Raw genomic sequence first — 23290 nt, 5'->3', positions numbered from 1 at the left:
CAACATATTTAAAACCAAACTCGCTGCTGTTTCTTTCAAGCACAGCTCCTCTTCTGGGTCCCTAGCCTGGTTGATGACGTGTGTGCCTTCCCCTCGCCCACTTAGAGACCTTGGAGACCTCCTGTACTCTTCCCTCTCTTCCCACCGAAGTGGAGCCCAAAACCTGCCCAGGAGCCACCGCCAGAGGCCTGGAGCCAGTACTCAGCCACCTCACTCCAAAGCTCTCGCCTGAACCTGAGAACTTTCTGCCGTGAGGTCCCTCCTTTGACCTCAGGATCACGGCTTTAGTTTGGACTGGATCTGTTCCAGCATGTTACCACAGCCTTCCACCTGTGGAAGCTCCTTCTCCACCTGTGGCAAGTGTTGTCTTTCTAAAATACAAAAGATACAAAATCAGTCCTACGACTTGGCTGCATTCAAACACTGGCGCAGGGCCCCTGGGTGGCTCAGTCAGTTAGGTGTCTCACCCTTGATTTCGACTCAGGTCATGATCTCAGGGTCCTGGGATCAAGCCCCACATCGTCGGGCTCCCTTGCTCAGCAGGGCGTCTGCTTGTCTCCCTCACTCTCAAATAAAAAAAGTAATTAATTAAAAACAACAACAGCAACAACGCTGGTGGTTCCTTTTGCATGTTTGAAAGTCTAAACTCCTCACAGAGCATAAAATCGCCTTCTTGGTCTTTCCCGAGCTTCCCCCACCCCGCCTCCGTTGCCTCTACCCTCAGCTGCAGCTTAGCCTCAAGGGCTCCTGCTAGACCAGGCAGGTTCCGCACATGCTGCTCTGCGCCTAGAACCCCCTCTCTCCCCTTCGCTTAGTGAAGTCTTTTTATCCTTCGACGTTGAGCTCATAAGCCACATCCTCTGTGAAGGCTTTCAAAGAGAGCCCCAGACAGCCCCTCCCACCAGTGCACCTCGCAGAGCCTTCTGAGCCCATAACTGGGGTGAACACATTTCTGAATCAAAAGTGCAGATGTGACAGTTCACACAGCAAAGCATGTGCTCCTGGAGACAATGGGACAGATAATTGAACAAAATCCAGAAGACCCTCATGGAGATTATTCCTTCTTTCTCTCTACTACCCTGGGAGAGGGCCAGGGAGGCCCTTTGGCTGGCAGGGAGCTGTTCATATCTCTTTGTATCTGCCCAGCACCTGGCACGATGCCCAACTCAATCAGTGCCGGCTGAATGTACCAAGATTATACCAGGCCTGAGATTCTTTAAGATTTGGACAGATACAAATCTCATGTGTAAATTCCCCTGAATAACCAACCAGCCAAACCAAACCAGAAAAAGCCATCATTCCTAGCTTGGCTTTATCCCTAGAACGATTTATGTCTCCTGGCCTCCGCGTCCTCATCTGTAAAGTAGGGATAGTAGCGGCTACTTGTCGGGGCTGCTGTGAAGATTATGTGAGCGAGCTGAAGGAATTCAGCAAGCACGAGGTCTGGCGAAGGAGTCTTTGTGTCAGGCGTAAAGATATGTGCAGCTCATCACTATAAACAGGAACTGGGAGGCAAGGTCATGTCCTAAAATAACTTTTTAAAGTTAGGATTTCATTGGGAATTTTAAAAGTTAAGAGAATTTAGAATATTACTAACATTTACGAACAGCTTTAGCGTACGAAGATGCAGTCTCCTCAATTTTAAGGCGACCTTTGACTTTTCGCCCATACAATTTACAGTTGGGCTGGGGGAGGTGTGATTCACCGTTTGTTGCCCTGCACCTTGTTTGTCTGTTTTGTCTGCCCAAACCTAGCCATGCAAAGGAATCGCTTGGGTGAGTGTTTTTACAGATTCCTGGGCCCCACCCCACACACCTACTGAATCATAATTGGGGGCAGGAAGGGGACTGCAAATCTACATTTATAAAAACCTCCCCTTGTGGTTTGATAATCTGCAAGTTTTGGGAACTACTAATATATATGACACTAGAAAAGCAGAGTGCTCAAAATTCTCAATTTCTCAGCTTTATCGTCTTTATAATTTAAAAAATGTGTGAACTATCAGCTTTCTTAATGTCTCTTTCACCTTCACCGTGGTCTGTTCATCGTGCCGGTGGAAAAACTGGCTCCAGTTAAACAATAGGAGAAAAAAAAGGTGCAAACGTTACCAGCTTCCCCACCTTCTTAGCATCAGTGAGGTATTTCCCCCATGTCCTACTGGGGCAATTTAAATGCTAATGTGTTAAGTACAACAATCTCTTTAGCAATCAGATAGAATTGTTTTTCTGCCAATTTTACTTCTCTTTATATTTGTTAGTTCATTCATTCATTCATTGGATAGAGAGGCATATGTTTAGAATCGTCTACCTTTCAAACCTTAAAAAAAAGAAAAGAAAATTCCATCCTGGTGTCGTCTTCTCTGCAGTACTTGCAAGACGAGAGGAACACATCCACCCTCTAAACCTGAGATCTGCAATTTGAATGTGCTAAGTCACCACCTCGTCTTTGCAGCGTCAAACATTTTGCACCTTGGAAAAGTACTGCAGAAAATCAAACTGTGAGCAGCGAGCTGGTATGTTGTTATTTAAATACGAATAAGAAGACTGGAAAGGGGGTAATGCATAAATACGTTGTAACTTATTAACTTTTAAACTTGTTTTCAGAGATTTCTAATAGTCTGGTAAATCCTCTTTCTGTTTGATAATTTGTTGGTGAAATTCTTTAAATATTTCTTCCTGTTCCTAGAAAGTGAAAATGAATATACATGGTAAAGCAGTTGTCTTACAATGTTTAGAAAAAAGAAAAAAAAAAGGTCACTGCCTTTATTATGAAGTTTTGCATGATTAAGCTTCTTGAATTAACTTTCTTTTAAAGAATTCATAATAAAAACCTAACAGTAATGAACTAGATATCGAGAGCTGATGTCTAACTTTAGTTGAACTTTTAGGAAGTCTGTTTTCCTATTTGATCATGTAGTTTATGAATAGACAGTGAGGAGATGTTACTGCAACTGTATTAATAGGGGAAGTGGCAGGAAGCTAGAGTTTCCTTACAATCAGAAAGAAAGTTTATAGAAGTCTTGCTGGGAATGTGGATTATAGATAAAGATAAAACTTGGAATAATTTGTATTTAGAGTTGCTATTTTATTTTTATAATATAAAAGTGGTTCCCTTTAAAGTAAGTATTTGGGACTGAAGAGAATGCAAGCATTCCTTCAACAAGGAAGTCAGAAATTTCTGTTTACCGGTATTAACAAACATCCTAAGGTCATTTCACCAGATGGACATTGACTATAGAACCAGTTAAGACGACTGTCCTCCGGAGTGTTTTGAGTCATGAGTGGGGATCGGTAGCTTGAGCCCTTTGCGGATGGAGCAGTGGGGACCAGTGTCCCCAAACCAGCACCTGCGGGGAAACAGCAAAATACTGACCTCTCAGCGTTCCCTTCCTCTGTGCTAAGTCCCTCCATCGCTGAGTCACCTAGAAAGGAAGAACTTTTATTTTTAACAGCTTAGAGCGGAGTATACTAAAACTTAGAGGCTACATCATTCCCATTGCACTCCCAGTCAGTGGCCGAGGGAGAATTTGAGCCTGGGAGAAGGATTCTAATGCCCTGCTGTCCCTGTGGAGAGTGCCTCTTAGCTCATAAAAATGACTGCTCACCGGCAAGGAATGTTAAATATGGAAAGAACATCATCGGTTGGCCGGTCGGAGTTCTTGTTTTCTCTCAGAGAACAATTAAGGTGGGGGGAGGTTGTGGGAGAAAGAGAAGAAAGGGCAGAAGGACGCGGATAGCCCCCCGGAGCCCAGTGGGACTCAGAGCAAGATTCGAACTTAGTACAGCCTCCTGCTCCAAGCTGCCTGTCCCTAGACGCACAGGGGTACGTGCGGACCGTGTGGCAGTCTGTGTGTGTGTCTCCAGCTTGCATCGGTAGGCAGCATGCGGTGACTTGGCGGTGAAGGAACAAACCAAAACCCCTAACGAAGCTTACTGCCTCTCGTGTGGCTCCCTGAGGGCCTGTGCTGGGCAGGCCAGGACGGGGAGCCTCTAGCATTCAGCAGGGTGGGCTGAAGAATGGGCGCAGTGCAGGCGTCAGGCAGACGGGGTTCTGAGCCTGGTGATCTGCGGCGAGTGATCTGATCCCTATGAACTCAGGAGGCCTCCTTTTCTTCACAGGACCCAGCATGGGACTGGAGGAGCGACTCCGCAAAGTGAATTTTTCTATGTTCACTTCCTCAGAGGCCCAGGTACAGCTAGTTCTGAGACGGAGTATCCCGGGAGACCAGGCAGAGGTGTAGGGAGGCTCTGGGGTCAGGCGGCTTGTGTCTGAGCCTCGGCTCAGGTCAGGGCAATTCTCATGGAGAAGATGAGATATGAGCATAGATTTGAAGCTGCCGAGTGAGTTAGCCAGGTGCGGATCTTGCTGGCAGAGGTTTCTGGGTAGAGAAAATAGCTAAGGCAAACAGAAAATTGCCTGCTGGCAAGATTTAGGAATACAACGGAGTAGGGTGGGTGGAAAAGAGTGAGGAGGGGGGAGTAAGAGAAGGTGCAGTCAGAGGGGCGCCTGGGTGGCTCCGTCCGTTAAGCATCCGCCTCTGGATTTCGGCTCAGGCCATGATCTCCGAGTCATGGGACTGAACCCCTGGTCGGGCTCTGCGCCCAGCGGGAGTCTGCTTGGCCATTCCCTCCCTCTGCCCCTTTCCCTGCTCCGGCGCTCTCTTTCAAATAAATAAATACATCTTTTTTTTTTTTTTAAAGGTGAGGTCAGAGAAGTAAGGGAGTCAGACTGTTTGGTATTATCTTAAGGACTTTGAGTTTTACTATGAGAGAAATACGGTTTTGAGCAGAGGAGGACATGATGTGACAGGTTTTGAAAAGATCATTCTGATTGCCATCCTGAGAGTAGACATGTAGGGGCAAGTTGGAAGCAGGGAAACCAGTCAGTAGCCCTTGCGGTAATCCAGACAAGAGAGGGCAATGGCTCTGACCAGAGTTCATGACGGTAGAGGGGATAAGAAGTGATCAGATTCTGGATATATTTTGATGGTAGAACCAATGGCATGGGGAAGGACATGCAGATGGAACAGATTTAGGGGGAAGACTAAGACTTCATATTTGTCCGTGTTGAGATGTTCACTTGATCTCCAAGTGGAGGTCAACAAGTGGAAGGAGAGCTATGATCTCCTGACACATATTTGGAAATGATCGGCATGTACATATTGAAAGCCCGGTGACTTAGGGAGATCCTAAAGGGAGCGTTGATAGAGAAGAGGAGGGGTCCAAGGACTGAGCTTTGAGGCACTCCAACATGGAGAGTTCTGGAAGAAGAGGAGGGATCAGTGATAGAGACTTGAGACAAGGCAACTAGGGAGGCCCTTTGGAATGTGGCATTCACCATGCAGATGGTAAGGAAAGAATTCTAGCTGAGGGAAAGGGTGAGAGCAAAGACCCAGGGCTGTGAAAACCTGATTTGGGAGTGAGGGCGAGGAGCTCAAGTGTGTGGCATGGGGAATTTGTGGGGGAGGAGTTTGGGAGAGACTACAGGTGAGGCTGGAAAATGGGCTTCCCCAGCTTGTAATGGACTTGGACTCTCAAATTAAGACTGGTGGTTTATTTTGTGATGATGGTGGCTAGGGATTCATTGAGGCCTTCCTCTGATTTAGCATGTATCAGGCGCTGCGCTAAGCACATGGCATGCATCTCATCAGTCCATCTTTATACCCACCCTTAAAGAAAGACAGTATTACTATCCTGTGAAGATGAAGAAACTGGCTCAGAGAGGTCAGAGATTTCACCCGAGGTTACCCCTGGAGTAACTGCCTTTGACCCAGGCAGTCCCATTCCAGAGTCCATCCTTTTAACTACTAACCTGTCCTGTTTCCTGGAGGCCTGGCCCTTCTTAACTGGTGTTAGAAGGTCAAAGGCTTGAGAGCTTGCGTCTGTTTCTTTGGAGAAGGTCTGGCTTCACTTCGTCTCTTGGAGGAGAGGCTTGACATGCAAAAGTTCAAGGTGGATCTGGGGCGCCCATGAAGGATTTCGAGAAGGGCAGTGACTTGATCATAGTAGCATATCGTAGTATCCTGATCTAGTGGCAGTGCGGGGAGCGGAGCGGGTGAGGGTGCCTGGGAATACGGAGAGGAAGACAGACTTGGAGACGAGCTGTCTATGGGACTCTTTTTTTTTTTTTTTTAAAGATTTTATTTATTCATTCGACAGAGATAGAGACAGCCAGTGAGAGAGGGAACACAAGCAGGGGGAGTGGGAGAGGAAGAAGCAGGCTCATAGCGGAAGAGCCTGATGTGGGGCTCGATCCCATAACGCCAGGATCACGCCCTGAGCCGAAGGCAGACGCTTAACCGCTGTGCCACCCAGGCGCCCCTGTCTATGGGACTCTTGAGGGACCTGAGGGCTGGCCGAGCAGTGCATTGCAGGCTGAGGGTCTAGGGCTCCGGGAGGCTGAGCTGGAGCTGGGGAGTTGAGAGCAACGCCGTTGAGGGAAAGGAAATCACAATCTGGGTGAGGGAAGCAATTTTCAGGTGTTCATCGTTCATCTATATACCCTTTTCTGAAACGGATCCCCCTGAGAACAAGTCAGCCTCCCACTTCCCAGGGAAAAGGCACATCTCTTGCCTTTCCAGCATCTTGCTATGAGGTTTGGGGAGTGTGTAAAAACCTGGGCTTCAAACAAAGGGGCCGTTCTCAACACTGATGCAGGTGTAAGAAAGTGAGTGACTATGGAGGGGGGCGGCGCTTCCTTTTACAAATCAGGTGGTTCGAGCTGTTCGTTTTCAACACTTCTGGAGGGAGACCTAAATATAATTTTTGATGATAGATTACAAAGTAATTGTGGGGCTCTGGCTTGCCTGGACGTCAAAGATTCGAGTAACACTGATGTAAGTAGAACACTTCATTCCTCCGCTTGTGTATTTTACAGCGTTTCTCAGTGACTGCCTCAGTGAGAGGGAAGGTAGCGAGACGTAATTATACCAAACTGTCTCAGCATAATAAGAAGGCTTCCGCAGACCCACGAACTAATAATTGGAAAATAAACCCAGTTCATCTCTATCAAGGGAAATCTTTCCAATAAAATTTTACTTTTTGTGTGTAAGAATTGTCAAATTTTGTGATATACTTCTGGTGCTCTGATTAATTTTGTACTACTAATAATTGGAATTTATTACTCAGTCCAGAATTTTTGTGTATATGGTGAATTATGGTCACAGAAACTTTATTTTCATTTTTATTTCTCAATTTTTTATTTAATTTTTAATATATGTATGTAGCTTGTGATGAGATACATGAAAAGTTTATTGATGAAAAACTTTGAAACACAGATATAGGGGCAGCTGGGTGGCTCAGTCGGTTGGGCTTCTGACTCTTGCTTTTGGCTCAGGTCATGATCGCATGGGTGGTGGGATTGAGCCCGGCACAACGGAGCCTGCTTTGATATTGTCTCTCTCTGCTCCTCCCCCCACTCACTGGCATGCTGTCTCTCTCTCCCATAAATAAATAAATGAATCTTTAAAAAAAAAAAGAAAGAAAAAGAAGAAACATAAAAAATCGGGTTTAAAATCTGTGGGTAACACAAATTTATATGTGAATGTTTATAGCAGCCTCGTTCATCATAGCCATGAAGAGAAACAGCCCAGATGTCCACCACCTGATGAATAAACAGAAGGTAGCATATCCAGATAAGGGAATATTACTGGATAATAAAAAGGAATGGGTACTGGCGCGTGCTGCAACATGAATGAACCCTGAAAACATTATGCTAAGTGAAGGAAGCCAGTCACAAAAGACCACATATTGTATGAGTCCATTTGTATGAAATGCCCAGAGCGAGCAAACCTATAGACAAAGTCGATGAGTGGTTGCTTAGGGCTGCGGTAGGGCAGCGGGGAATGGGGGGTGATTGCCAATCGGTATGAGGTTTCTTTTCGGGGTGATGAAAATGTTTTAAAATGCATTGTGGTGATGATTGCACAACTCTGTGACTATGCCAAAAACCATTAAATTGTACACTTTCAGTGGCTGGATTGTATGATATGTGATTGATACTTCAGCAAAGCTAATAAAAACATCTGTGTGGGGCAAATGGAATGGAAATAGGACTTAAAGCAGGAAAAGGAATGACGCGCCATTTCGGTTACTGAAGATGCCGTGTGTACACAGAACACCATGAACCGCATTCTTTGCAACCTTTTGAACTTGGGTTAAAATTTGAATGTCAAATTGGACCTTGCACAGGGGTATTTAGATTTTATTTTAGGGGATTCATGAGCAAAAAAGTTTCAGCCCGGTCCATGAGATCTGCTAAGGAGAATGGTTAGCTTAAGACCACAGGACTACAGGAGAGAAATTAGGAACACCAACATTTAAGGAAAAATGGAGGCAAAACTAAGCGGTAGGAGGAGAACAGAGAGGACTGTTTCCAGGTGGAAGGAGTGGCAGGCATCGCCTGGACTGGGCCAGTGAAGGACGCAGAGCCATCCGCTGGATCCAGCTGGCGATTGTGAGGTCATTGACTTTGGCACCCTCCTTTTGAATAAAGGAACTGCAGTGCAGCACGGAGGCTGGTGGCTGGAAGCAGAGTTGAGGGAGGCTAGAGAAGGGAGAGAGCAAGAGGGAGGAAGTGAGGACACGACTGCGGACTGCTCTTGGTCGGAACACAGAGATAATGGGGCAGCGGTTTGCTAACTCTGGGGAGAAGTGGTGTAAAGGTGCTTGTTACTACTCTAAAATGCAATCAGTTGGGGCATGTTTGGGGACAAAAGGTAAGAAGCTGGGGAGTCAGAGAGTTAAGACTGGAGAGAGTGTCCTGCACATCAGGCCACTGTGGCTGAGGCCCCAGGAGGTCAGGGGACGGCTCCTGGCTTACCTCAGCGTGGTGCCTCTCTCCTGCAGCGAGCTGGGCATGTCCTCACTTGGTGGCTCTGTGGGACCTCACCAAGTCCTCGCTCAGGCCGCGAGCCCCTATCTTGAGATACTCGGTGTCCTAAACCACTTATCTCATGTCTAATGTTGCAGGTGTTTAGGCCTCGAAGGGGTAGGGGGTGGGTGTGGATCGACAGGCTTGCTCAATATTCTTTTGAATTTGACTGATTTGGGAAAAGAGTGGCTTCCAAATATCTTGGGTGGGAGTGAAAAAAGAGGTTTTAAGGTAAGAATGTTTAACTCACCTTCATTCCTGTGAACTCTGCTGAAGTTAAGAAACCTATCCTCCTTCAATGCTGGAGGAAATGGGTCACAGGGTGGGAGGCGAGGAGATGCCTTTTCCTTTTCTGTGTATGGCCTAAGCCGGCGTGCACCAGCTGGGCCCCAGAATTCATGGTGGAATATGTGGCATCAGACCCAAGAGGGTCAGGTGAAAATTCACAGTGAACAGGGTTTTTCCCCACTGGGCGCTTCATTGTCTCACCAGTTCACTTGAACCTGTTTCATTATTTTTACACCCTTACGAAATGCTCGCAGCAATAACTGCAACAGTAAAAAGAGAAGAAAGGAAGTATTTAGTAATATTAAGAGAGAGGCAAGGTGGGGACAATGCATCTTGCATTATTTGCTGCTGCAAAGGGAAGAAAAAGACTGAGCCAAGAGAATTTCTTACATTCCTCATGTATCTAGAGCGACACCGTCCCTGTGAAGGTCACAGCGGACACGGACACAGTGAGGTCATGGTGGGGGGTGGGGGCTGACTTTCTGCTCTAAACCTCCTTGATCTTTATATATTCTCTTTAGATGGCTTAATGTTAATGCTTGGAGAACTGAGGAATCTGTTAGAAGGGGGCCAAAGGCCCATGTGATTCCAGGTAGATGTACCTGAAATTCCCTGGCACTCAGTGAACGATTTTCCAGGATATAGTTTGGTGGAAACCTACTACTCGTAATGGTAACAGGTATTAGCGGGAGAAATTATCTCTGTTTTTGATCTCATACTTAATATTGCCATTGTGATCATTACCGTGTTTCGTGGCTGTTACCCCACCCCCGTGTGATAAGAGCACTGAGAACACAAAGATAAATGGCCCCCAGCCTCGCTAAAGAGCCGTTCTTTCCAGGTGTCCATGGATCCGTGTCCTTGGGTGGAATTCAGGGGCTTTGGGAACTTGAATGGAGAAAAGATCACATTTTCAGTAACCTCTAACCGCCATGCAGCATTTCCCTTAGAAATGGTGATGGGAAGCACAGAGGTATCAGCCGCACCTGCGACTGTCACCAGGCGCACGCGTATTTTCATATTGTATCTCCTATCACAGCTGTGTGCCGCTCTCTTGAAATATTGCGTCTACATGTCAGTACTTTGAAATAACGGCCGTTGTTCGGCCTGCCACTGGATATCGTCATTTCACACCCCAGTAAAAAGGCACATGTGTTCTTCCATCAAATACAGGTTTTGCTGGTTGGCCGCCCGTATTTCATAATATCGTGGACGGCATATGCCTGCGTATCTTACCTTATTCTGAGAAGGATTCACAAGGCTGCCAAAGGTGGCCGAGGTACCAAACATCGTTGAGAACCCCGTTAACTGTACAGTTTCGGGGGGAGCTGCGAAGCCTAAACAGATAAACATCAGTCCAAGGTGGTGAATGGCAGCTAGAGATACACCCAGCAGCTACAGGAACCCAAGGAGGGGATTGACTCCGCTTCGGAGATTCCTGAGCTGCATCTGGAATGAAGCCTGAAGAGGAGGAGAGAGAAGCAGGAGGTCACTTGCCGGGAGGGACCTGAACGAGCACGGGACCCCGAAGCCACCAGGCCTCTGTGGAAGCAAGGAGTACCGAGTGTGAAAAGCTTCCTTGCTGTGCTGAGCCCTGGGGGTTCAAAAATGAATCAGCGACAGTCTGCATGGTCGGTAAGCTCACTTTGGGAACAGTTTTTTGGGGGACAGGGTGGACAAGATTCAAGGTCCTTGAAAAGAATTCCGTGGTATAATACAGTTTGCAAAACTGGAATTTCGTGGTGTATCCTTCACATACAATAAATGCAGATACGTGGTACGTTTTGACGTGTGCATACGTTGTGAAAACGTCACAGGCAAGAGAGGGAATATCTCTGTCACCCCTTCGCCTTAAAGTTTGCTAGAGCCCCTCCTGCCCTGCCCCCACCCCCCTGCTCATCTGTCATGGAGAGTCATGGGCTTTTCCAGACTTTCATGTGAATAGAATCATACACGACGTACTCTTTTCGATCTAGCTTCTTTCATTCAGCGTCACGCTTTTGGGGTTCATCCGTGCTGTTACAAATCAATGGTTCATTCCTTTTTATTGCTGGTCGTATTTATTACAGAAGTGTGGACTTTGAAAACGGGGGCGGGGGGGAGTCAACCCTTGTTTTCATGATACAAAGTTTAAAGAGGGAGCGAGATTTCTAATGCTTATCAAATGGGAATATGGGTTAAAAATTGAGAAATGCTGCTCTGGAGTGTGGTCAGAGCGCATTCCAGCCCAAGGTTTTTCTTACCGTCGAAGTTAAACTTGGGCACATTTGGAAATATTTTAGACCTGAAAGAAAGCATCGGGACATCAAAACAAGCACTACAGCTGAGCGGGCCTTGGCGGCCACAGGCTCGCTGATGAAAAGATTTGTGGAGACTGCGAATGAAGAGTTCAGAAAGCATTCTGTGTGTCATCTGTTTTCCTGACGACCTCCTCATTGGGTACATAAGGGGCAAGAACTGTTTTCCCGAGTTGCATAAATAGGAAATGAGGTATAGTGAGTTTGAGAGAATTATGACTCAAAATAGAAGTGAGTCAGGGGCAGACTGAGGACTGTGCACGACCTCGTCTGATCCCCTAATCCTAGCCTTGCTGGCAGGCTGGGCCCTCGGTCTTAAAGAAAATACAATGATTTCACTTTCACTTTTGCTCTTACGTGGGCTGTGATAGAATCTTTACGTTGGAGGAGGTAAGGGTTTGTTTTCTGTTTTTTGTTTTCTCCTTTCTTTTTAAAACTCTCCCCTTTCCACTTGGTAGATGCCAACATCCGGGTTGACTGCTTTCAGTTGAATTCAACAACCAAATGCCTGTTTTGTGCAAGGCTCTTTTCCAGGCACCGAGGAAGCAGCAAGCTGGATAAATCCTGGAGGTTCCTCCAGCTGGTGGGACAAAAGAACCAAGTGAGAATTGAATGGTGTTTCTTACTGTCTTTTGGCTGATGGAAAGTTTGAGAATCTGATGGAAGTTATGAGTCTTCTCTCTCTCAAAAAAAAAAAAAAAAACAAAGCACGTATGTGCACACACACGCAGTTTTGCAATGATTTTAGAGTATTTGGAGATCTCCCTCCATCCCCCACCAAGTTTGTCCATAGAATGACCTTAGGGTGAGTATTTTGGGCATGAAATGAAATAGTAATGCCTTGAAGGAAGCACAAAGCCATAGTCACTGACTAGAAAGAGAGATTAGAGATAAGATCCAGGTGGGTCAGAGGGGCCGGTGGGGTTGGTAGGATAGGTATGTTTTGATAGACAGGCCTGTCTAGTTAGAGGTCAGGTATTAGTCTCTGGGAGGCAGCATTCCAGCAGACGGAAAAGTCTGAGAAAGGGAAGGAGGGTAGGAAGTAGGAAAACTCAAACAATCCGACAAGCTGAGTTTGGCAGGAGGAAGGTTACATGACGAGGAATCATCAGAATCATTAGAAACAATCACAGAAAGGCAGAGGTCGTATTTTGAGTGACATTGGAAGCAAGGTGAGGATTCTCCCACCCCTCCTCCCCCCAGTAAAATATCTGTAATTCCTTTTATTTAGTTATTTTTTTTAGGTAAGGGTTTTGGGGTATGATTAATACATACTCACTGTAATGAATTAAGGAATAACAAAAATCAGAAATTCTCATAGAACTTGATCTCTGCTAATTGTTGGTATGTTTTATTCTAGTTTCTGCACATCCTCATTCATCATCACTGTCCCAACTCAGACCCACCACCCTTGTTATAAAATAAGTCCTGTAAATTTACCAGTTTTTAGAACTCTTCTCCATGTTTATGTTCATTTAAAGCATAATAAACATTTCATACAAATATTGTTCTTAATTTTTTAAAAGATTTTATTTATTTATTTGAGAGAGAGAGAGAGCAGGAGCGAAGGGTCAGTGGGAGAGGGAGAAGCAGACGCCCCACAGGCAGGGAGCCGGATGCAGAGCTCCATCCCAGGAAGCTGGGATCATGACCTGACTCGAAGGCAGACGCTTAACCGAGTGAGCCACCCAGGCGCCTCTTATTGTTCTTAATTTTTTAAAAAAATTATTATTTCCTTAGGATAGATACACAGAGGAGGAATTATTGGTCAATGTGTATGACCTTCTTTGGGAGATAGTAGGCTTCTGTTAGTAAGCAGCTTTCTGAATGGTTATCTAACTTTCTTCTGCTTATTTTTTTCTTTCAGTATCCTTTGCTCCTAAGCCTGTTTCTTAAATACTGGAGTTCCCCGCAGCCCCACCCCTCCTGGGCCTTTCCTCACTGAATACATTCCCCTCTTGATTCTCATTCCCAATAAGCATGTGTCGAATGCCTATCATGTACCAAGCATTGCGTTTAACATTATGACGTGTAATTTTCACCACAACCCTGTCCCATAATGACTAATATCCTCATTTCACAGACAGGGAAACCAGAGAGGAAAATTACTTTCCCGAGGGCATAGCCCCAAAGGTTCTTGGGGAATGTTTCTACGTCCATCACCTGAAGTCTTCACCTTCAGCCCCCAGGTCTCTGCTGAGCTCCCGAGCAGCACATTCCTGGTGCACATTTCCATTCGGGGTTCCCACGGATGCCCCAGACTCAATATGTCAAAACTCAGCTTCTGGGGCGTCTGGGTGGCTCAGTCAGTTGATGTCTCTTGGTTTTGACTCAGGTCATGATCTCGTGGGTCATGGGATCGATTGTCCCATGGGGCTCCATGCCCAGCAGGGAGTCTGCTTTAAGGTTCTCTCGCTCTGCCCCTCTCCCCACTGGCACACATGCAGGCATGCCCTCTCTCTCGCAAATAAAAAACCTTAAGAAAAAAAAAACCAGCTCAGCTTCCAACCCTTATCTTCAAACCAGTTCCCCCATTGCATTAGTAAATCCCTAATCCACCCTTGACAGTTATCTTCTCTTACCTATCCCTAATCACCCCACCCTGGTTTGATGCACGAATTCAATGCTGATCACTGTATCCTCCCAACCACACAGAGATGACTTCAAGACATTTAGTGCAACTTACTCCTTGGTCTCCCTGCCTCCCGTTGACTTCCCTCTTGCTGTTCTCGTTCCTGGCAAGTTGAGCAAACTTACCATGTCATCTCCCCACCTTAAAAATTTTCAGTGGCTCCCCTTTACCTTCAAAATAAAACTCAAATTTCTTAGCATGACCTCTCACTGCATGGGTTGCCATCACCCTTCCCTCTTCAGCGCCACTCTTGTCTGCTGCTTTCCCATTTTTGTGCTCTGGATTCCAATTCCAGGGAATTACTTGAAGTCATAACGAATGGGAGCCTGGCTCCGTCCTTTCTCCTTGACCCTGTCAACTCCCATCCCCCACTTCTCCTGGCTGATTCCTTTTATCTCTCAAGATCTGGCTTTGGTGGTAGGAGCAGAAGGCCTTCGATCCCTTCTCTTTACTCACCCTCCCCACCGCCTCTAGCATGCCTGACTCCTTCACAGAGATTATTATCAGATTTTATTCTAATCCTCTGATTACTATTGTATTTTTCCATTTGCTTGAGTAAGAATTTTGGGAGCAGAGGCTGAGTTATTTAATCGTCTTTGTCTTCCCAGAGGCTCCATAGATGCTCAGTAAACGTTTGCTGAATAAACTGGTGTTTCCCCCAAGCCTCAGCGCACTTTCTGGACCTCCAATAATGGTTCTGTCATACAAGGCAAAGAGAACTGAGGCTTTGCAGATTTGACTTTATAAGAATGTCTCGCGAAAGTCCCTGAATAAGAATTCGTTAGACGATAGTGTTTTGAACTGGAAAACTATTGCCTGTTTTAGTCAGTTAGCTTTTGCTAATAAAGCTTCCCCACCCCCAATTTAGTGGCTTAAAACCACCATATGTTTAGTTCGTGATTCTGTGGTCAGGCGATTCTGGTCTGGGCAGCTCAGCTGATTTCTTCTGGCCTCGCCGCATGTCTAGAGGCCGCCGATGGCTGAGATGGTGGCCAAAGAAGCAGGAAGGCCCTGCTGATTTGTCTGGCGGTTGGCCAGGGAGCTGGGTGTGTCTCCATGTTTCTTCTCCCGCAGATGAGCTCAGGCGCATCCACAGGGTGGTGTGAGGGCCCCAAATCCAGCAGGAGAGGAAACCCTCACACGGGAATGAAAGCCACTGCTTGCATCACATTTTTTTCCCAGAAGTCACAGGACCAACTCCGACGCAAGGGCTGGGGACATAGATTTTACCTTTTGATGGCAAGTGTGATATCGCACTGCAAGGGTATGGGCGTAGGAGGGGAATTTGTGGTCATTTTTACAAACACCTCCCGGGTCCCCGAATATATCAATTCCACAGTATCTGATAGCTACTGAGCACTTGATAAAAATCTGGGTTGTTGGATAAATTAGTGGCCACATAGATACACATATGTATGGACTGTATTTATTTGGCAAATAGGGTCGAAGTGTGCCTAGGAAAAATTGAGTTCCAGTTCATTTTATTTTTGGATCCTTGATATTAATGTTATACGGAGTGCAAATAGTGCAGAGCTATTAATAAAATGTTAACATCAATACCTCAAATGCATTTTTGGAAAAGGGAGTTATTGAAGAATATTGAATTCAATGTAGAGTTGAATTAATTAAAGATGATGGCCAAAAGCCTGACATTATTGGACTAGTGCCTGGTATGGATAAAAAGCTATGGAAAGTTTGGTTTGCATTTTAGAAATATCTTGTGCATGAAGCCACTCCATATCTTTATGCCTCGTTGTCATTTCCATGCAGAAAATCTACCTACTAGAATTATTTCAATTTCTAAAGTTGTTTTCTTTTTTGGTCAGGTTACAGCTCTAGCTGCCTAACATGACTACAGGCACACTTCGTCTTACTGTCCTTTGCTTGGTTGTGTTTTGCAGGTATTGTGTTTTTTACAAATTGAAGGTTCTGGACTTCAGTGGGAGAAGTAACTGCAGATGTGAAAATTAGCACGAGAACTGGAATTAGCAGTGGAGCCGGAAGATGTGACTGAATTGTTCTGATGTCACGATAAGACATGAACGGATGAGGGGTTGTTTCTTAAGAATGAGCAAAGAAAGTAGTTTTTTGAGATGGAATCTACTCCTGGTGAAGATGCCCTGAAGATTGTTGAAATGACAGCAAACGATTTAGAATTTACATGGACTTAGTTGAGAAAGCAGCAACGGGGCTTGAGGGGATGGACTCCAGTTTTGAAAGAAGTGTTACTGGGGGGGAAATGCAGTCAAACAGCCTCACGTGCTACACAGAGAAATCATCATGAGTGGCGGAGTCGAACCACGTGGCAGACTTTATTGTCTTATTTTAAGAAATTGCCACGGCCACCCCACCTTCAGTAGCCCCCACCCAGATCAGTCAGCAGCCATCCACACTGAGGTGAGACCCCCCACCACCGAAAACATGATGACTGTCCAAAAGCTCAGCCAACGGTGAACACTGTTTAGTTAAGTGTTTTTTAATCAAGGCTGTACATTTTTTAGACATAAGGCTGTTGCCTAATTAATAGAGCACCGTATGGGGTGCACATGGCTTTTACATGTTGGAAGCAAAAAATATATATTTGACTCACTTTATTTGTAATATTAGCTTTATTGCAGGGCTCTCGACCCAAACTGCGGTGTCTCTGAGGTACGCCTGTATCTTCCAGGCGAGCAAGCTGGATTTGGGCTACAAAACAATGGAGGAAATGAGGAGTAAGGTGAATGGTGTTTATTATTCTTGCATACAAGCATCCATCCAGCCCACTAACACTGAGAAGGCACCGCTTATCCGTCAGTCATTGCAAGAGGAAGAAGAGTCAAACAAAATTCCCTGCCTCCAGAAGTCCGAAGTTGGTGTTGGGGAGAGAGATACTAAGTACAGTTTCAGAGACACGTGCTAATAAAATCTTACCTGTTATGCAGTGAAGCCGAGGTTTTTTCTTCTTTTTTTTTTTTTTTGGTCTCAGGAGTAGAATTTAGTGATTCATCACTTACATATAACACCCAAAACATTGGTTCTTTTTTTTTTTTTAAAGATTTTATTTATTTATTTGACAGAGATAGAGACAGCCAGCGAGAGAGGGAACACAAGCAGGGGGAGTGGGAGAGGAAGAAGCAGGTTCATAGCAGAGGAGCCTGATGTGGGGCTCGATCCTACAACGCCGGGATCACGCCCTGAGCCGAAAGCAGACGCTTAACCGCTGTGCCACCCAGGCGCCCCCAAAACATTGGTTCTTAATGTAGCAGTGACAAAGCTAGCAAGCAACTCCAGAATTTTTATCAAGGACATCTACCCAGGTATTATTCCTGGAGATTTTTTTTTTTAAAGATTGTATTTATTTATTTATTTGAGAGAGAGGGCGCGAGCTGAGAGAAGAGCAGAGGGAGAGAGACAAGCAGACTTCACGCTGAGCGTGGAGCCTGACACAGGACTTGATCCCATGACCCTGAGAGCGTGAGCCAAAATCAAGAGTTGTATGCTTAACCACTGAGCCACCCAGGCACCCCTACCCCTGGAGATTGTTATTCATTAGGTCTTAGTGGTGCCATGGCATTTTGCATTTTGAAAATACACAGGTGGTCTGGTTGGGGGGACTCATACTTAAGAAAAATGTTTTATAAAATGTTAGCACATGGTTTAAGTATGAGAATGTTTTAATTAAGTTTGGAGGGGGGTAGTGGCCACATCATTTACTTCTTAGAATAGACCAGTGTCATCAGTGAGTGGACATCATTATTACAAGGCAATGCATACTCTAGAAAATGTGTAAAATGTATAATTGTACAAAAAGAAAAAAAAAACTAGTGATAACCCTCCCACCCAGGGATGACTACTATTAACATTTTTAAGAAAATTCTTTCACTTTTTTCCTGAAAAGTACCACAAATGATCATGCTTTTATGAACTGCTTTTTTTTTCATTTATCTTTAAAAAAATAATAATTATTTGGTTAAATAATCTCTACATCCAACATGGGGCTCGAACTTATGACCCTAAGATCAAGAGTTGCATCCTCTTCAGACTGAGCCAGGCAGGCGCCCCTGCTTTTCTCATTTAATATATTGTGATCATATTTTCAAGTTGTTAATGAATCTTTTATGGTATTTTAAGCAGTTCAATAGTATCTGTTGTACATACTTTAAATTACATTATTTCACTAGTATCCCATTCTTGGTGCCGGGGATTGGCAGATGAGTAAGATACTGATATTGTCCCTTACGAGGTTACGGTCAGTAGAATCAGTCAACTTATCTTGGCAAATCCGGATCTGCAGAATCCAGGATCTGCAGAATGTCCCTCAATTTGGCTTTGTTTCCTTACGAGTAGATTCAGCTCATACATTTCTGTTGAGAAACTATGCAGGTGAGGTTGGGTCCTCTCAATAGACTGCTACAGATGACGTCAGTGCAAGGCCTGATCACTTGGTTTAGAAGGATTTCATCAAGTTTCTTTGCTGCAAAGGTACTTGTCCCCTTTGTAATGAATAAGTAAGCTGTTGGAAGATACACAGAGTCTGTGTGACTCTCCTTTCTTCCAGTGGCCTTTCACCCGGTGGTTTTAGCCTGAGTCCATTGTTTCACTGGTGGCTACAGAATGGTGCTTTTCCAGCAGATTGTTACGTCCACATTTATTTGTTTGGCAGACCGTGACTTCAGGTAGCCAAGAAAAGATAATTCAGCAATTATCCGAACCTGCAAAATGTTACCTTACTTGGAAAAAGGGTCTTTGCTGATACAGTTAAGTGAAGGATCTTGAGATGAGGAGATGATTCAGGTGGGCCCTCAATTCAGTGACAAGTGCCTTTGGCAGAGGGAGATAGGAGACAGGAGAACGTAGACAAGGAGGCTATGTGCCCATTGAGGCAGGATTGGACTGAAGCAGTCACTAGGCAAGAAATGCCAAGGAATGCTGACAGCCAGCAGAGGGGAAAGAGACAAAGAACGGCTGCTCCCCTGAAGCTTCTGTAGAAAGTGCTGCCTGCCGACACCTTAATTTTGGACTTCCGGCCCCCAGAACTATGAAAGAATAAAATTTCTGGTGTTTTAAGCTGCTTGATTTGTGGCATTGCATCATGGCAGCTACAGGAAACTAACACAAAGATAAAAAGGGTTGTCTTTGCCCCGCTGACATGGTCTATTTCATTACCCTGTTCATTTCCTCTCTACCAAGTACCCAACCTGAGATGTCTTGTTTATAATGTGGATCCCTCGCTTAGAACGTGTGCTTCCTAAGGGCAGGGATTTTGCTCGTTTCCCTTCCCTGCCGTCTCAGCAGCACTTGGCATAGTCTCTGTCAAACAGTAGCTACTCAAGACCTATTTTGTTGTCTCCCTACTTCCTCATCTACTTGTCTCTCACATTTCCTAAAGCTGGGGTTGTCAGACTAGCTCAAGGGTCAAATCCGGCTGTCGCCGGTTTTTAGAGGATTTGTGAACCAAGAATGATGTTTATGTTTTTTGGATGGTTGAAAAATCAAAAGAAGAATACTTTGTGACATGCAAATTATACACACTTCAGATTTCCGTATATGAATATAAAGTTTGATCAGAACACACCGCATCCACGCATTGACACATTATCTTACGGCTGCTTTCAGATTACCCTGCAGAGCTGAGTAGTTGCAGGAGAGTTCAGGTAGACTGTAACGCCTAACATACTTACTGTCTGGCTCTTTACAGGGGAAGTGTGCCCAGCCCTGTCCTAAAGGATGAACGGAAATCGCTCGGATCCTGATAGCCTCTCTGCCTCTTTACCCTCAGTTATTCACGTGCGTGTGTACCTTTCACGCACACATTTACTTCTTCAACAGATATTCATGGGTGTGTCCAGAGCACTGGCCCCAGTGCTGGTGACTGAATTTGTGTTACTCCCTCAGCTCTTACCGCGCTGTTACGGTGGCAGATGGCGGCTGTCAAATGGGAAGAAACCACGTGGCCCTGAGCGGGCTGGAACCCAAGCGTCTGGCACAAGCGGAATTGAAGGCAGTAGGCACTGAGGTCAGGCAGGCTCTCCTAGATGGACACCTGGTCCTTAGATCAGGGTTTTCTAATCCTTTTCAGTTTGGGACTCGCCTGTTGCTTTGCGAGGCTCAGGAGCTCTCGTCTCTGCATTTGCAACTCCGTCTTCTCCTGCTCCTATTGTAAGCACGTGGAAAATATTCACAGATGCCCTTTATCCTTTTCCACCACGCTTTCATTTTCCTCTGCTCTGTCCCAGCTAGTAAAACTACATGGTTAAGGAGGAGGGTCAGAGAAATGAGAAATAATCACAGTCGATATTTATTAAGCGCAGAACAAGAATTCTTAGTGCTTTTGCATATGCATTGTCATTTTTTACCTTTTCTTTAAGAGGTTGGTACTTTTATTGTTCTTCCGTTTTATAGATGAAAAACTGAGGGTTGGAGATGGGAGGCAATTCACCCAAGGTGGCATCGCTGTAAAACAGCGGAGCTTGAAATTTGAACCCAGCCAGTCTGATCCCAGAGCTCAAGCCTTCACCTGCTATGGTAACAGGACAAGCATATTGGCATATGGCAGGACAGCAGGGTGCGTAGAAAATGTGGGTGCCTTCCTTTTTTTTTTTTTTTTTTTTGAAGATTTTATTTATTTATTTGACAGAGAGAGAGACAGCCAGCGAGAGAGGGAACACAAGCAGGGGGAGTGGGAGAGGAAGAAGCAGGCTTATCGCGGAGGAGCCTGATGTGGGGCTCGATCCCATAACGCCGGGATCACGCCCTGAGCCGAAGGCAGACGCCTAACCGCTGTGCCACCCAGGAGCCCCCCTTTTTTTGTCATGGCATTTTCGGTAACTCCCTCAGGTCAAACCATGCGCCCTGCATCTCAGACTGATCATTTTCTACCAAAGGGACTTGAGAATCCTAACAGACCAGAAAGTGGATGAAGGACAAAAGAACTGATAAATGTGATTTCTGCTGGTGTGGGGATCGCATTACTTTGCAAAATTCAAACATCTCGATACACCAGGCTATTTCTTGACTCAAACCACGATTGTCCAGAATATCAGGGGCCATAAATTTAACAGAACTGACCAGACCAGCAAGGCCTGAGGTGTCTGTGGAATGTTAATCATGTTACTAGGAAAAAGGAGTGGTCAAATAAGGACGGGGAATGTCGAGTTAAACAAAGTGGAGCAGGATTCTTGACAGTAGACTTCTGTGACTCTCCAAGGGGGGATATTGTACGAAGTAATGACTAGACTTGGGCCACATGCCAATGACCACCTCATCAGACAGGTGTTCTGGGGAACTTGTTTGGGTAACAATGCCTTAGGCCTTGCTTTTTTCTTTCCAGTTCAGTTTAAACAATCCCAACGCTTCAGTGACTACAGAAAAGTCTGTCTTTTGTGTCCTTTTACTGCTATTTCTAAGCTAGGAAGAAAAAACGGATAGCACCATGTATCCAGATATTAGACAAACTTTGTTAGAAGGGATGTTGAAATAAATAATACAAAATTAGATTAAATGGTTTTTGAGAGCCTTTCAATTATTCAACAGTGATGTCCCAGTTAAAATCAAAAGCTGAACCTTTTTCAAATGTTAATATTTTTTACATATTTCAGTTTGCCCCAACCTTATAGGTTTCTTAAACACTGAGCGAGACCTCGGAATGTAAAGCATGCTTAGTTTCAAATGACATATGCAATACACATTTGTGTGACTAAGATATGGGAATTGTAGCCTTTGAGCTCTGGTAAAGTCAGCATGGAAATATGTGGAATTTTCTAGTAGTTTTCAGGAAATAAGGTGTCATTGTTAGGATAGTTTCCTGTCATAAAAATTTCTGTAATTCGGTTTTAAAATAGCAGTCTTAGATGTTGTTTTTGACTCAGAAATCTATAGGAAATCTAAAATTGAATGTTTGTGTGTATGTGTGTGTGTAAAAGAATTTTCCATATTTTCCACAGACAAGAAATGAGATGTTTCTATTCCTGGTCGTGCACAATTGTAATGACGTAAGTATTTACAACACGCACATGTGAAGGCGCCCTGACATTGAAAGTGGGGAAGCTCTGTGTTGATTTTGGCGATGGGCTACGCATACAGAGAGCCATCCCTCTCCTACCGCCATTCCCACAACTCCCATTCCGGAGAGCTGGTCACCCCAGCTGGCTTAACGGTAAATCGTTAAGCCGTCAAATGGTTTTTTACCTGAAGCTTCTTTGGCGTGGACCCTGTTACAAGCTTCCACTTAAAAACAGAGCTAAAACATTTCTGGTTGGATGGAACAATGACTTATTTTTATGAGCAAAGAGTAGTTTGTCTTTAGTTCCTTCACATAAAGTATCAGGAAAAGAGTCTTTTCAGTGTGATGAAAGCAGTTAAATATTGAAGACTAAAAACCTCATTAGAGAGTTCTTGGAAAAAAAAACAAAAAGAGAAAGCCAGCTGGGGAGGAAGTACTGCTGCTTGCAGGAAGAAGAGCCACAGGCGGGTGCGTTAGGAAGGGGGGCCTGGTGCTGGTGCTGCCCGAGAGCGGCCGCTTCAGGAACCCACGTTCTCAGGATCTCACAGCCCAGTCAGCTTCTCTTTAAAAAACTGTGGCACAATGTCTATGACAAAATTCATCTGTATAACCATTTTGTTTTTTTAAATTATTTTTTCTTACGTTTTATTTATTTAGGTATTCTCTACATCCAGTGTGGGACTGGGATTAACAACCCTGAGATCAAGAGCCACGTACTCCTGGGGCGCCTGGGTGGCACAGCGGTTAGGCGTCTGCCTTCGGCTCAGGGAGTGATCCCGGAGTTCTGGGATCGAGCCCCACATCAGGCTCCTCTGCTGGGAGCCTGCTTCTTCCTCTCCCACTCCCCCTGCTTGTGTTCCCTCTCTCGCTGGCTGTCTCTCTCTGTCAAATAAATAAATAAAATCTTTAAAAAAAAAAAAAAAAAGAGTCACGTACTCCTGTGACCAAATCAGCCAGGTGCCCCTCAATTTAACCATTTTATTATTTTATTTTACTTTATTTTATTTTATTTTATTTTATTTTATTTTATTTTTAAAGATTTATTTATTTGAGAGAGAGTGCTCATGAGCACTGAGCTGGGAGTCCAAGGAGGGGCTTGATCTCAGGACCCTGAGATCATGACCTGAGGCGAAATCAAGATTCTGACAACTGGGGCGCCTGGGTGGCGCAGTCGTTAAGCGTCTGCCTTCGGCTCAGGGCGTGATCCCGGCGTTCTGG

General features: G+C 45.0%; 1 long non-coding RNA gene across 13 annotated transcripts in view; it reads left to right on the top strand.

The window, feature by feature from the left end:
• LOC113242575 (uncharacterized) overlaps positions 1–22997 on the top strand; it is a 28303-nt gene extending 5306 nt beyond the window's left edge. For 2 of the 13 annotated variants that reach the window (XR_008960356.1, XR_007191351.2), the window contains 4 exons: positions 2366–2512; positions 10333–10794; positions 11915–12057; positions 15990–17016. This is a non-coding gene — a long non-coding RNA (uncharacterized LOC113242575). Of the gene's footprint in view, positions 1–2365; positions 2513–4118; positions 4190–10332; positions 10795–11914; positions 12058–15989; positions 17017–19768; positions 20087–20472; positions 20649–22013; positions 22062–22729 lie in introns of those variants that run through there. The other 11 variants (XR_008960360.1, XR_008960354.1, XR_008960357.1 and 8 more) reach the window with 11 other exon arrangements.
• Positions 22998–23290: the final 293 nt, after the last annotated feature.

The sequence above is a fragment of the Ursus arctos genome, unplaced genomic scaffold (assembly GCF_023065955.2).
Source record: "Ursus arctos isolate Adak ecotype North America unplaced genomic scaffold, UrsArc2.0 scaffold_2, whole genome shotgun sequence".
NCBI classification, from domain to species: domain Eukaryota; kingdom Metazoa; phylum Chordata; class Mammalia; order Carnivora; family Ursidae; genus Ursus; species Ursus arctos.
This window is presented reverse-complemented; position numbering and strand designations above follow the sequence as displayed.